This window comes from Bubalus kerabau, chromosome X (assembly GCF_029407905.1).
Source record: "Bubalus kerabau isolate K-KA32 ecotype Philippines breed swamp buffalo chromosome X, PCC_UOA_SB_1v2, whole genome shotgun sequence".
Lineage (NCBI taxonomy): Eukaryota > Metazoa > Chordata > Mammalia > Artiodactyla > Bovidae > Bubalus > Bubalus kerabau.
Genome location: NC_073647.1, coordinates 110,324,590 through 110,337,648, shown reverse-complemented (window position 1 = coordinate 110,337,648; position 13,059 = coordinate 110,324,590).

Here is a 13,059-nt window from a genome sequence, read left to right as displayed (position 1 = left end):
ATGAAAAGATGCTCAACATCACTCATTATCAGAGAAATGCAAATCAAAACCACAATGAGGTACCATTTCACGCCAGTCAGAATGGCTGCAATCCAAAAGTCTACAAGCATAAATGCTGGAGAGGATGTGGAGAAAAAGGAACCCTCTTACACTGTTGGTGGCAGATGGCTAAAAAACACATAAAAAGATGCTCAACATCACTCATTATCAGAGAAATGCAAATAGAAATCACAATGAGGTACCATCTCATGCCAGTCAGAATGGCTGCTATCCAAAAATCTACAAACAATAAATGCTGGAGAGGGGGTGGAGAAAAGGGAACCCTCTTACACTGTTGGTGGGAATGCAAACTAGTACAGCCACTCTGGAGAACAGTGTGGAGTTTCCTTAAAAAACTGGAAATCAGATCAGATCAGAACAGTCGCTCAGTTGTGTCCGACTCTTTGCAACCCCATGAATCGCAGCATGCCAGGCCTCCCTGTCCAACACCAACTCCCGGAGTTCACTGAGACTTACATCCATTGAGTCAGTGATGCCATCCAGCCATCTCATCCTCTGTCGTCCCCTTCTCCTCCTGCCCCCAATCCCTCCCAGCATCAGAGTCTTTTCCAATGAGTCAACTCTTAGCATGATGTGGCCAAAGTACTGGAGTTTCAGCTCTAGCATCATTCCTTCCAAAGAAATCCCAGGGCTGATCTCCTTCAGAATGGACTGGTTGGATCTCCTTGCAGTCCAAGGGACTCTCAAGAGTCTTCTCCAACACCACAGTTCAAAGGCATCAATTCTTCGGCGCTCAGCCTTCTTCACAATCCAACTCTCACATCCATACGTGACCACAGGAAAAACCGTAGCCTTGACTAGACGGACCTTTGTTGGCAAAGTAATGTCTCTGCTTTTGAATATGCTATCTAGGTTGGTCATAATTTTCCTTCCAAGGAGTAAGCGTCTTTTAATTTCATGGCTGCAGTCACCATCTGTAGTGATTTTGGAGCCCAGAAAAATAAAGTCTGATACTGTTTCCACTGTTTCCCCATCTATTTCCCATGAAGTGATGGGATCGGATGCCGTGATCTTCGTTTTCTTAATGTTGAGCTTTAAGCCAACTTTTTCACTCTCCACTTTCACTTTCATCAAGAGGCTTTTTAGTTCCTCTTCACTTTCTGCCATAAGGGTGGTGTCATCTGCATATCTGAGGTTATTGATATTTCTCCTGGAAATCTTGATTCCAGCTTGTGCTTCTTCCAGTCCAGCATTTCTCATGATGTACTCTGCATATAAGTTAAATAAACAGGGTGACAATATACAGCCTTGACGAACTCCTTTTCCTATTTGGAACCAGTCTGTTCCATGTCCAGTTCTAACTGTTGCTTCCTAACCTGCAGATAGGTTTCTGAAGAGGCAGGTCAGGTGGTCTGGTATTCCCATCTCTTTCAGAATTTTCCACAGTTTATTGTGACCCACACAGTCAAAGGCTTTGGCATAGTCAATAAAGCCGAAATAGATGCTTTTCTGGAACTCTCTTGCTTTTTCCATGATCCAGCGGATGTTGGCAATTTGATCTCTGGTTCCTCTGCCTTTTCTAAAACCAGCTTGAACATCAGAAAGTTCAGGGTTCACATATTGCTGAAGCCTGGCTTGGAGAATTTTGAGCATTACTTTACTAGCGTGTGAGATGAGTGCAATTGTGCGGTAATTTGAGCATTCTTTGGCATTGCCTTTCTTTGGGATTGGAATGAAAACTGACCTTTTCCAGCCCTGTGGCCACTGCTGAGTTTTCCAAATTTGCTGGCATATTGAGTGCAGCACTTTCACAGCATCATCTTTCAGGATTTGGAATAGCTCAACTGGAATTCCATCACCTAAACTAGCTTTGTTCGTAGTGATGCTTTCTAAGGCCCACTTGACTTCACATTCCAGGATGTCTGGCTCTAGGTCAGTGATCACACCATCGTGAGTATCTGGGTCGTGAAGATCTTTTTTGTACAGTTCTTCTGTGTATTTTTGCCATCTCTTCTTAATATCTTCTGCTTCTTTTAGGTCCATACCATTTCTGTCCTTTATCGAGCCCATCTTTGCATGAAATGTTCCTTTGGATAGATAGAGTGAGTGATGAACTATGGAATGAGGTTCATGACATTGTACAGGAGACCGGGATCAAGACCATCCCCATGGAAAAGAAATGCAAAAAAGCAAAATGACTGTCTGGGGAGGCCTTACAAATAGCTGTGAAAAGAAGAGAAGCGAAAAGCAAAGGAGAAAAGGAAAGATATAAACATCTGAATGCAGAGTTCCAAAGAATAGCAAGAAGAGATAAGAAAGCCTTCTTCAGCGATCAATGCAAAGAAATAGAGGAAAACAACAGAATGGGAAAGACTAGGGATCTCTTCAAGAAAATCAGAGATACCAAAGGAACATTTCATGCAAAAGTGGAAATAGAACTGCCTTATGACCCAGCAATCCCACTGCTGGGCATACACACTGAGGAAACCAGAAGGGAAAGAGACACGTGTACCCCAATGTTCATCGCAGCACTCTTTATAATAGCCAGGACATGGAAGCAACCTAGATGTCCATCAGTAGATGAATGGATAAGAAAGCTGTGGTACATATACACGATGAATTATTACTCAGCCATTAAAAAGAATACATTTGAATCAGTTCTAACGAGGTGGATGAAACTGGAGCCTATTATACAGAGTGAAGTAAGCCAGAAAGAAAAACACCAATACAGTATACTAACGCATATATATGGAATTTAGAAAGATGGTAACAATAACCCTGTATACGAGACAGCAAAAGAGACACTGATGTAAAGAAGAGTCTTTTGGACTCTGTGGGAGAGGGAGAGGGTGGGATGATTTGGGAGAATGGCATTGAAACATGAATAATATCATATATGAAATGAGTCGCCAGTCCAAGTTCGATGCACGATACTGGATGCTTGGGGCTGGTGCACTGGGACGACCCAGAGGGATGGTATGGGGAGGGAGGAGGGTGGAGGGTTCAGGATAGGGAACACATGTATACCTGTGGCAGATTCATGTTGATATATGGCAAAACCAATACAATATTGTAAATTTAAAAAATAAAATAAAATAAAAACACACAGAAAAAGAAATAAATGTTTACAATCAGACAAAAGAAATATTTCAATTGAACAGTCTAATTTATGCCTCAAGGAAACAGAAAAAGAACAATCTAAGACCGATTTAGCATAAAGTAGGACATATAAAGATTAGTAATACATAGAGTTCCAAAAGATCATAGAAAATATTAGCAAAATTGAGCTAGTTTTTTTTTGACAAATTAAAAGAAATTGCCATTAGCTAGAGTAACTAAAAGGGCTTCAAAGTTGTCTCAGGGATAAAGAATCTGCCTACCAATGCCAGAGACCCTTGAGATGTGGGTTCAATCCCTGTGTCAGGAAAGTCCCCTGGAGGAGGGCATGGCAATCCACTCCAGTACTGTTGTCTGGAGAATCTCATGGACACAGGAGCCTGGGCTACAGTCCACAGGGTCGCAAAGAGTTAGACATGACTGAAGAGACTTGGAACACACAAACTAATGAAAAATACAGACAGAAAAGGCTCAAATTTAGAAATAAAAGAGGTGACATATACAGAAAAAATCATAAAAAGACTAATAACAATTGTACACCAATAAGTTGAATAACCTAGAAAAATTGATAAATTTCTAAATATAATCTACCCAAACAATTTCATGAGTAGAACATCTGAACCAATAAATAATGTGGTAGGAGATTGAATGAATAACCAAAAACCTCCCAACAAAGCAAAGTTTAGGCTTATGGCTTCATTGGTGAGTTTTATGAAACATTTAAAAAAGAATTAGCACCAATCTTAAAAACTCTCCCAAGAAATTGAAGAGTAGGGAACACTTCTACACTTCTTTTATGAGGCCAGTATTATCCTGATATCAAAGTTAGAGAAGAACATTATAAGAAGAAAATTATAGGCCAATATCCCAGATGAACATAGATAAAAAATTCTCAATAAGTTACTAGCAATCTAAATTTAAAGCCCCATTAAAAGGATCATACTTCATGATTAAGATTTATGGCAACATGAGAGAGACATAGGTCAGTGTTAGCCCAAGAAAGACTATATGACAATGTACATTTTCCCTTGGTATTCCAGGAAAAGACAATTGCCCTCCTCCTTCCATCCTAGACTGCAAACCTGTGTCCTTTTCCCCCACATCTGTGTGGACCTTGAAACCCAGTTCCCAGGTCACCCCTACACCTTGAAACCTTCACTCTAAGAAATGTTGATACTTCCAAGCACAGTGACTCTGAGTTTATGTGGGATTTATATTTTTTCATAAGATTAATTAAAAAAAAAAAACATACAATCTAAAGAATTGAAAAAAATCTCTCTCATGAGATACGCCACATTAACAGAATGAATAATCTCTACTGATGCAGAAAATGCACTTGAGAAACCTCAGTATCTTTTCATAATAAAAATTTTGTTAAAATTAGGTATAAAAGAAATGTATTTCAACACTGTAGAGATCATTGATCACAAACACACAGCTAGCGTCATTCTCAACTGTGGAAAGCTAAAAAGCCTTTCCACTAAGGTAAGGGACAAGAAAAGGATGCTCACTCTCACCACTTCTATTCAACATAGTACTGAAAGTCCTATCCAGAGTGAATTTAGTCAAGAAAAAGAAAAAAAAAATGCCATGCCAATTTGAAAGGAAGAAACTAATTTTTTTTTCTGTTTGCAAATGGTATACACTTATAGGAAAGTCTAAAGACTATATGAAAAATCTGTTAGAACTAATAAGTATAGTAAACTTGCAGGATACAAAAAGACAAGTGAGATTGCCTAAAACTACAAAGGTACTGCACAGCAAAGGAAATAGTCAACAGAGCAAACAGATAACTTATAGAATGGGGTTGGGGGGGGGATGTGCAAAACCTGTATCTGCTAAGGCATTAATATCTAATCTACATAAGTAACTCATACAACTCAATAGGAAGAAAACGCTTGGGGCTGGTGCACTGGGATGACCCAGAGGGATGGTATGGGGAGGGTGGAGGGAGGAGGGTTCAGGATGGAGAACACATGTATACCTGTGGCGGATTCATTTTGATATTTGGCAAAACTAATACAATTATGTAAAGTTTAAAAATAAAATAAAATTTAAAAAAAAAGAAACGCACACACACACACAAATAAATAAATTAAAAAAAATAGGCTAAGGAACTGAATAGACATTTTTTCCAATGAAAATTTCCAACAGGTACATAAAGAAATCCTCAATATCACTAATATTCAGAGACATGGAAATCAAAACCACAATGAGATTTCACCTCATACCTGTTAGAATAGCTATTATCAAAAACAGAAAAAATAACAAGTCTTCGTGAAGATGTGGAGAAAGGGGGACCCTTGTACAGTTTGTAGTAATGTAAATTTATATAACCCTTATGGAAAACAGTATGGTATTAGCAGTGTTAGTCGCTCAGTTGTGTCTGACTCCTTGCGATCCCATGTACTGTAGCCTGCCAGGCTCCTCTGTCCATGAGATTCTCCAAGCAAGAATACTGAAGTGGACTGCAATTCCCTTCGCCACAGGATATTCCTGACCTAGGGATCAAACCCGGGTCTCCTGCATTTCAGGCAGATTCTTAACCTTTTGAGCTACATGGAAGACTCTAGGGGTTTCTAAAAAAAAGTCAAAAATAGAAATATCAGATGATTCAAGACAGGTACAGATGATAAGCAGGAACATAGAGTCAAATACTTAATGAGATCTCAAACGTGGAAGCCATAATATCCAACTTATAGAATCTCAGAGTAGAATAGTGGTAACCAGGAGGCTGGTAGGTGAGGGAACTGCAGTGATATTGGTCAATGAGTACAAATTTTTAGTCACACAGGATGAATTATTTCTGAAGATATTCTATATTGCATGGTGACTATAGTTAATTGTATTATATAGCCAGTATTTGTTTAAAAAGTAAACCTTGAATGTTAAATGTTCTTACCATAAAAAAAGGTAACTATATGAGTTGGTGAATGTGTTTATTAGCTTGATTGTGGTATACTCATTTCCTAATATATATGTACACTGAAACAAGTTGCAAATCTTAAATATATACAATTTTTACTTGTCAGTTTTATCTTGATAAAGTTGGAAAATTGAGAAGTAAACATAAAACACCAGAACATATACTGATGAAACATGAATGCAAAAAAAAATGATTGTTTTTATTAAAGCTAATTCGAGAGTTTGGAATTGTTTTAAAATAACTAATAAGAGGAGGAGGAGTCAAGATGACTGAACAGGACACAGAATCTTCTGTTCTCACAAGTGTATCAAGAATACATTTACAAATAGAACAATTCTCACCAAATATCTGCTAAACATTAGCAGAAAATTTCAGACACCTAAAAGGACAAGAAAATTCCCCTCGCAACTGGGTAGGATGAAAGAAAGAACAGAAAAGAGGAATCAAAAAAGAGACCAGCAATCCTTGAAGGAATCTAAAGTTAAGAAGAGGTTCCCACACTCAGAAAAATCCCTCACAGGCTAGTCAGCTGGGACAGAAAGCGGCCTTTGGGGGATCAAAGGCGATTATAGCAGATGGTCAATGTAAGGCACGGCAAAGTAAGAACTGTGCACATGCTCCATGCTGCTGCCCTACTCACCCAAGCCTGAATCGGGTGTCTCCTGTTGCAAAGAGGATGCTGGGTGCTGGAAAGTGGGGTTTGGAGTGAGACCCAAAGAGGGGACTGTGAAAAGGCTGTGAAAAAAAAACAGCCTGAAGGAAAAGGAGTAAGAAGCTCCAAGACTGGGAAAGTTTGCAGAAAAAGCCTGGGACACTGTAGAAGCAAGGCATCATTGATGAATGGTGCACAAGCAGCAGAGCCATAGTTGTAATCCTCTTCCCCAACCTCTGACTTTGACCTCTGTGTGCACGGGTAAGGGCAATTTGCCTACTCCTCAAGCCAAGGCCTCCTCTGCCCATGTCAGCTCCAGTGTCCTGAGCACTGCCCATTACACATCCTCCTTGGGAATCAGCCCTGGGTATCCCTGTCTGAGACAGGAATCTGCCAGTGTTGGTCGGGACTGAGTGCTAAAGTGTGGGACTAAGAGAGCAGACCCAGGGAGAGGAACGCTGTTGACTGTGTTGATACAACCTAGCGGATGGGAGTGTGGGCCCCCATGGCCTGGAATGCCACTAGAAGAAGCATGGTCTGCCTAAATAATGAGGTGCTACTGTTGGGTGGTATGCGAGGGGCAGGGCTGCCACTACCCCCACACGCAAACCCCTGCCTCCTCAGGCACTGGGAAGGACTGCCAACAGGGCAAGTATGCCCCAGTCTATTGCAACTGCCTAACAGTTTCCACAACTGCAAGCACTCATCTCATCCCTGCAGTTGTGGCCACCATACCCCTCCCCATCCTGAATAAGTAAGTGTACCCAACTAGCCAATGTTTTCACTTCCTCTCTCTTTGGCAAGGAATAGATGCCTAAGGGTGACACACATGCAGAGGTGGGACAAAAACCAAGCTGAACCTCACGGGTGGTGCAACTAAGGAAAAGGAATGGAAATCTCCCCAGGCAGCTGTACAAGTTATGGATTAAATTCTTGTGATCAGCTTGGTAATGCCTGCATCTGTTGAACATCTGAATAGACAACAAGTGTTCCCACAACTAAGGTCTAGCTTTAGCAACAGTCAGCTTTGGAGGTAGGTATACATGGGAATTGGGCCATGTCAGAGTTTGAGCTGGCCCCACAGTGCCCACACAAGGTCCAGAGTCCTGCCAAGAGGTATTAGAGTACCTCCTGGGGAGGTGGAGGTTGACCATGGCTCACTGTGGGAGCAAGGACACTGAAGAGAAGGCTCCAGGAAAATATTCTTATTACTATTACACTTTTTTGTTTGTTTCATTTTGTTCAAATGTTAATGTTGTTTTTATTACTTTAAAATATATATGCATATATATTTCCTAGTTTGCTTTTTTTTTTTGCTTTTGTTCTTTTTGACCATTTTATGTGTTTATGGTTGCTTTCTTTTGCTCTTTCCCTTGGTTTAGTCCTTATTGTTTTCATTTTTAAGCTCTTTTGTTCTTTTTTTTCTCTTTTCTGTCTGCTTCTTCTTTTGTTTCTGTTTGGTTCTGTTCCTGTACATTTGTTTTGGGTTTTGTCAGTTTGTTGTTTTTTTCCTTTTTTCTTTAGCCATGCTTTTTGGGTTGTGGGCTTCGGGTTTTCTAGCCAGGGATCAGGCCTGGGCCTCTGGACAGGGAGCACTGAGTCCAGGATTCTGGACCACAGAGATTTTCCAGGCCCAGGGAAAATTAATTGCTGTGTACTTTCCTGAAAGTATCTATCTTGATACAAAGACCTGGCTCCACAAAAATGCCTGCAGGTTACATAGTGCTGAACATTTCATGCCAAACAACCAGCAAGACAGGAACCCACCCATCAATAGACAGGTTGCATGAAGTCATACTAAACTCACAGATAAAACACAGTAATTGAAATGAAAATACACTATAAGGGATCAATAGCATAATAACTGAGGCAGAGAAATGGATATATGAACTAAAAGGTAGAATGGTGGAAATAACTGCCATGGATCAGAATAAAGGGAAAAAATGAAAAGAAATGAAGATAGTGTCAGAGACTTCTTTGAGAACAATAAACACACTGATATTCGAATTACAGGGGTCCTAGAAGAAGAGAAATAATCTGACAAAATATCTGAAAAAAATTATAGTTGAAAACTTCTCTAAAATGAGAAAGGAAATCGTCACCCAAGTACAGGAAGCATAGCTAGCCCAGACAGGAGAAACCCAAGGAGAAACATGCTGAGACAGATATTGATCAGACTAATAAAAATTTAATACAAAGAAAAAAATATTAAAAGCAGAAAGGGGAAAGCAACAAATAATATACAAGAAAATCCCATTAAGGTTATTAGCTGATTTTTCAGCAGAAGTCTTCATGCCTGAATGGGGTGGCAGGATATATTTAAAGTGATGAAAAGAAAAATCCTATAACCAAAATTACTCTACCTAACAAGGATCTCATTCAGATTCAACAAGGAAATCAAAAGCTTTACAACCAAAATAATTCAGCACTATGAAATCAACTTTACAACAAAAGGTAAAGTGATTTCTCTAGGCAGGAAACACAAGAGAAGAAAACGACTTACAAAAACGATTAAGAAAAGGGTAATGGTAACATACATATTTATAATTACATTAAATGTAAATGGATTAAATGCTGCAACCAAAAGATGCAGACTAACTGAATGGATACAAAAACAACCCCCACATATATATGCTGCTGACAGGAGACATGCTTCAGATCCAGGGACACATACAGACTGTAAGTGAGAGGATGGAAATAGATATTCCATGGAAATGAAAGTCGAAAGAAAGCTGGAATAGCAGTACTCATATTAGAGAAAACATACATTAAAATAAAAAACTGTTACAAGACAAAAGGGAGGACACTACATAAAGATCAAGGGATCAAATCAAGAAGAAGACACACCAATTACAAATATTTATACATACAACATAAGGAAAATGCTAACAGCCATAAAAGGGGAAATTGACAGTAACTCAATAATGGTGGGAGACTTTAACACCCCACTTACACCAATGGATAGATCATCTAGAAAGAAAATAAGGAAACACAAACCTTAAATGACAAAATAGACCAAATAGACAACTGATATCTATAAGACATTCCATCCAAAAGCAACAGAATTCATCCTTTTCCTGTGCACACAGTACATTCTCCATGATAGATTACATGCTGTGACACAAATCAGGCCTTGGTACATTGAAAAAAAAATTGAAATGGTACCAAGTATCTTTTCCAAGCACAACACTATGAGTTTAAAAATCAATTAAAGAAAAAAATACTGTAAAATATAGAACACATGAAAGCTAGTAAATATGCAACTAAATAATGAAGATATCACTGAAAAAATCAAAGAGGAAATTATAAAAATACTTTGAAACAAATGACAATGAAAACAAATGACAATGAAAACTCAATGACCCCAAATCTATGGGATCCAGTAAAAGCAGGTCTAAGAGGGAAGTTTCCAGCAATACAATCCTACCTCAAGAAACAAGGAAAACCTCAAATAAACAACCTAACTTTACACATAGAGAAATTAAAGAAAGATGGACAACAACAATGAAACCTCAAACTTAGTAGAAGGAAAGAAATCATAAAGATCAGAGAATAAATAAATGAAATAGAAATGAAAACATATAAATTATCAATGAAATTAAAAGCTGGTTCTTTTAGAGGATAAGCAAAATTGATAAACCTTTAGATAGTCCTAAGGAAAAAAAGGGAGAGAGTTCATATCGTAATACTAATAATGAAAAAAGAGAAGCTAAAATAGACACCACAGAAATACAATGGGTAAAAGACTACTACAAGCAACTATATGACAATAAAGTGCGTGACCGAGAAGAAATTCTTAGAAAGGTACAACCTCCCAAGACTGAAACAAGAATAAATAGAAAATATGAGCAGACTAATCAAAAGTAATGAAATTGAAGCTGTGATTAAGAATCTTCCAGGTAACAAAAGTCCATGACCAGATGGCTTCACATGAGAATTCTACTGAACATTTAAAGAAGAGCTAATGCTTATATTTCTCAAACTCTCAAAAATTTGCCAAGTAAGGAATACTCTCAAGCTCATTCTATGAGGACAGCATCATTCTGAAACCAAAACCAAAGATATCACAAAGAAAGAAAATTACAGGTCAATACCACTGATGAATATAGACTCGAAAATCCTCTACAAAATACTGGCAAACTGAATCCAACAATACAGTAAAAGGGTCATATATCACTATCAAGTGAGATTTATCCCAGTGATGTAAGGGTTGCTCCATATATTTAAATCAATCATTATGATACAACATGTTAACAAATTGAAGACTAAAAACCATATGATCATTTAACAGATGCAGAAAAAGCTTTTGTCAAAATTCAACACCCATGTATGATAAAAACTCTCCATAAAGTAGTAGAATGAACCTATCTCAACATAAAAAAGCCCAAATATGACAAACCAAAAACAAACATCATTCTCAATGGTGAAAAACTGGAAGCATTTCCTACAAGATCAAGAATAATACAAGGGTATTGACTTTTGCCTCTATTACTCAACATAATTGTGTAAGTCCTAACCATCGTAATCGGAAAAGAAAAAGAAGTAAAACTAATCCAAATTGAAGAAGTAACACTGTTACTCTTTGCAAATGACATGTTGCTACACATAAAAAATCTATAGATGACACCAAAAAACTACTAGATCCAATCAATGAATTTAGTAAAGTTTCAGGATACAAAAATCAATACACAGAAATCTTTTGCAGTCCTATACACAATTCCTATTCCTATAGCAACAAATGATCAGAAGGAAAAGTTAAAGAAACAATCCCATTTACTACTGAAACAATAAACAAAATAACATACTAAGTAATAAATCTACATAAGGACATAAGGAGATGACTTCTGCAGAGAAAACTATAAGATACTGATGTTAACAAACCATTACCCAGATTCATCAAGAAAGAATGGGAGAAGACTCAAATCAATAAAACTAGAAATGAAAAATAAGTTACAACAGACAATTTAGAAATACAAAAGATCATAAAAGACTACTATGAGCAATTATATGCCAATAAAATTCCAGCCCTTCACTTTCAGTCTGTATGTGTCCCTAGGTTTGAGGTGGGACTCTTGTAGACAGCATATATAGGGGTCTTGTTTTTGTATCCATTCAGCCAGTCTTTGTCTTTTGGTTGGGGTATTCAACCCATTTACATTTAAGGTAATTATTGATAAGTATGATCCCATTGCCATTTACTTTGTTGTTTTGGGTTCAAGTTTATAAACCTTTTCTGTGTTTCCTGTGTAGAGAAGATCCTTTAGCATTTGTTGAAGAGCTGGTTTGGTGGTGCTGAATTCTCTCAGCTTTTGCTTGTCTGTAAAGCTTTTGATTTCTCCTTCATATTTGGATGAAATCCTTGCTGGGTACAGTAATAAGGGTTGTAGGTTTTTTCTTTCATCACTTTAAGTATGTTTTGCCATTCCCTCCTGGCTTGAAGAGTTTCTATTGAAAGATCAGCTGTTATCCTTATGGGAATCCCCTTGTGTGTTATTTGTTGTTTTTCCCTTGCTGCTTTTAATATTTGTTCTTTGTGTTTGATCTTTGTTAATTTGATTGATATGTGTCTTGGGGTGTTTTGCCTTGGGTTTATCCTGTGTGGGACTCTCTGGGTTTCTTGGACTTGGGTGGCTATTTCCTTCCCCATTTTAGGGAAGTCTTCAACTATTATGCCCTCAAGTATTTTCTCATGGCCTTTCTTTTTGTCTTCTTCTGGGACTCATACGATTCCAATGTTGGGGCATTTAACATTGTCTCAGAGGTCTCTGAGGTTGTCCTCATTTCTTTTAATTCTTTTTCCTCTCGCTTCATTATTTCCACCATTCTATCTTCTACCTCACTTATCCTATTTTCTGCCTCATTTATTCTACTGTTGGTTCCATCTAGAGTGTTTTTTATCTCATTTATTGTATTATTCATTATTGATTGACTCTTTTTTATTTCTTATAGGTCCTTGCTAAACTTTACCTAATTGCTCTGACTAAGACTTGAATATGAGTGGTGACAATGCACACTCTTGTTTCTCACCTTAGAAGAAAAAAATTTTACCCTTTCAAAATTGAGTATGTTAGCTATGGGTTTGTCATATGTGTCTTTATTTTGGGCCTCCTAGGGGGTGCTAGTGGTATAGAACTTGCATGCCAATGCAGGAGACACAGGAGATGTAGGTTCAGTCCCTGGGTTCAGGAAGGTCCCCTGGAGGAGGGCATGGCACCCATTCCAGTATTCTTGCTTGGAGAATCCCATGGACAGAGGAGCCTGGCGGGTTATAGTCGGTAGGGTCACAAAATTACTTCTATAAGCTTTATATTGTGCACTTTTATCATGATAGAATGTATTTTTATAGGTACTTTCTTTGCATCTA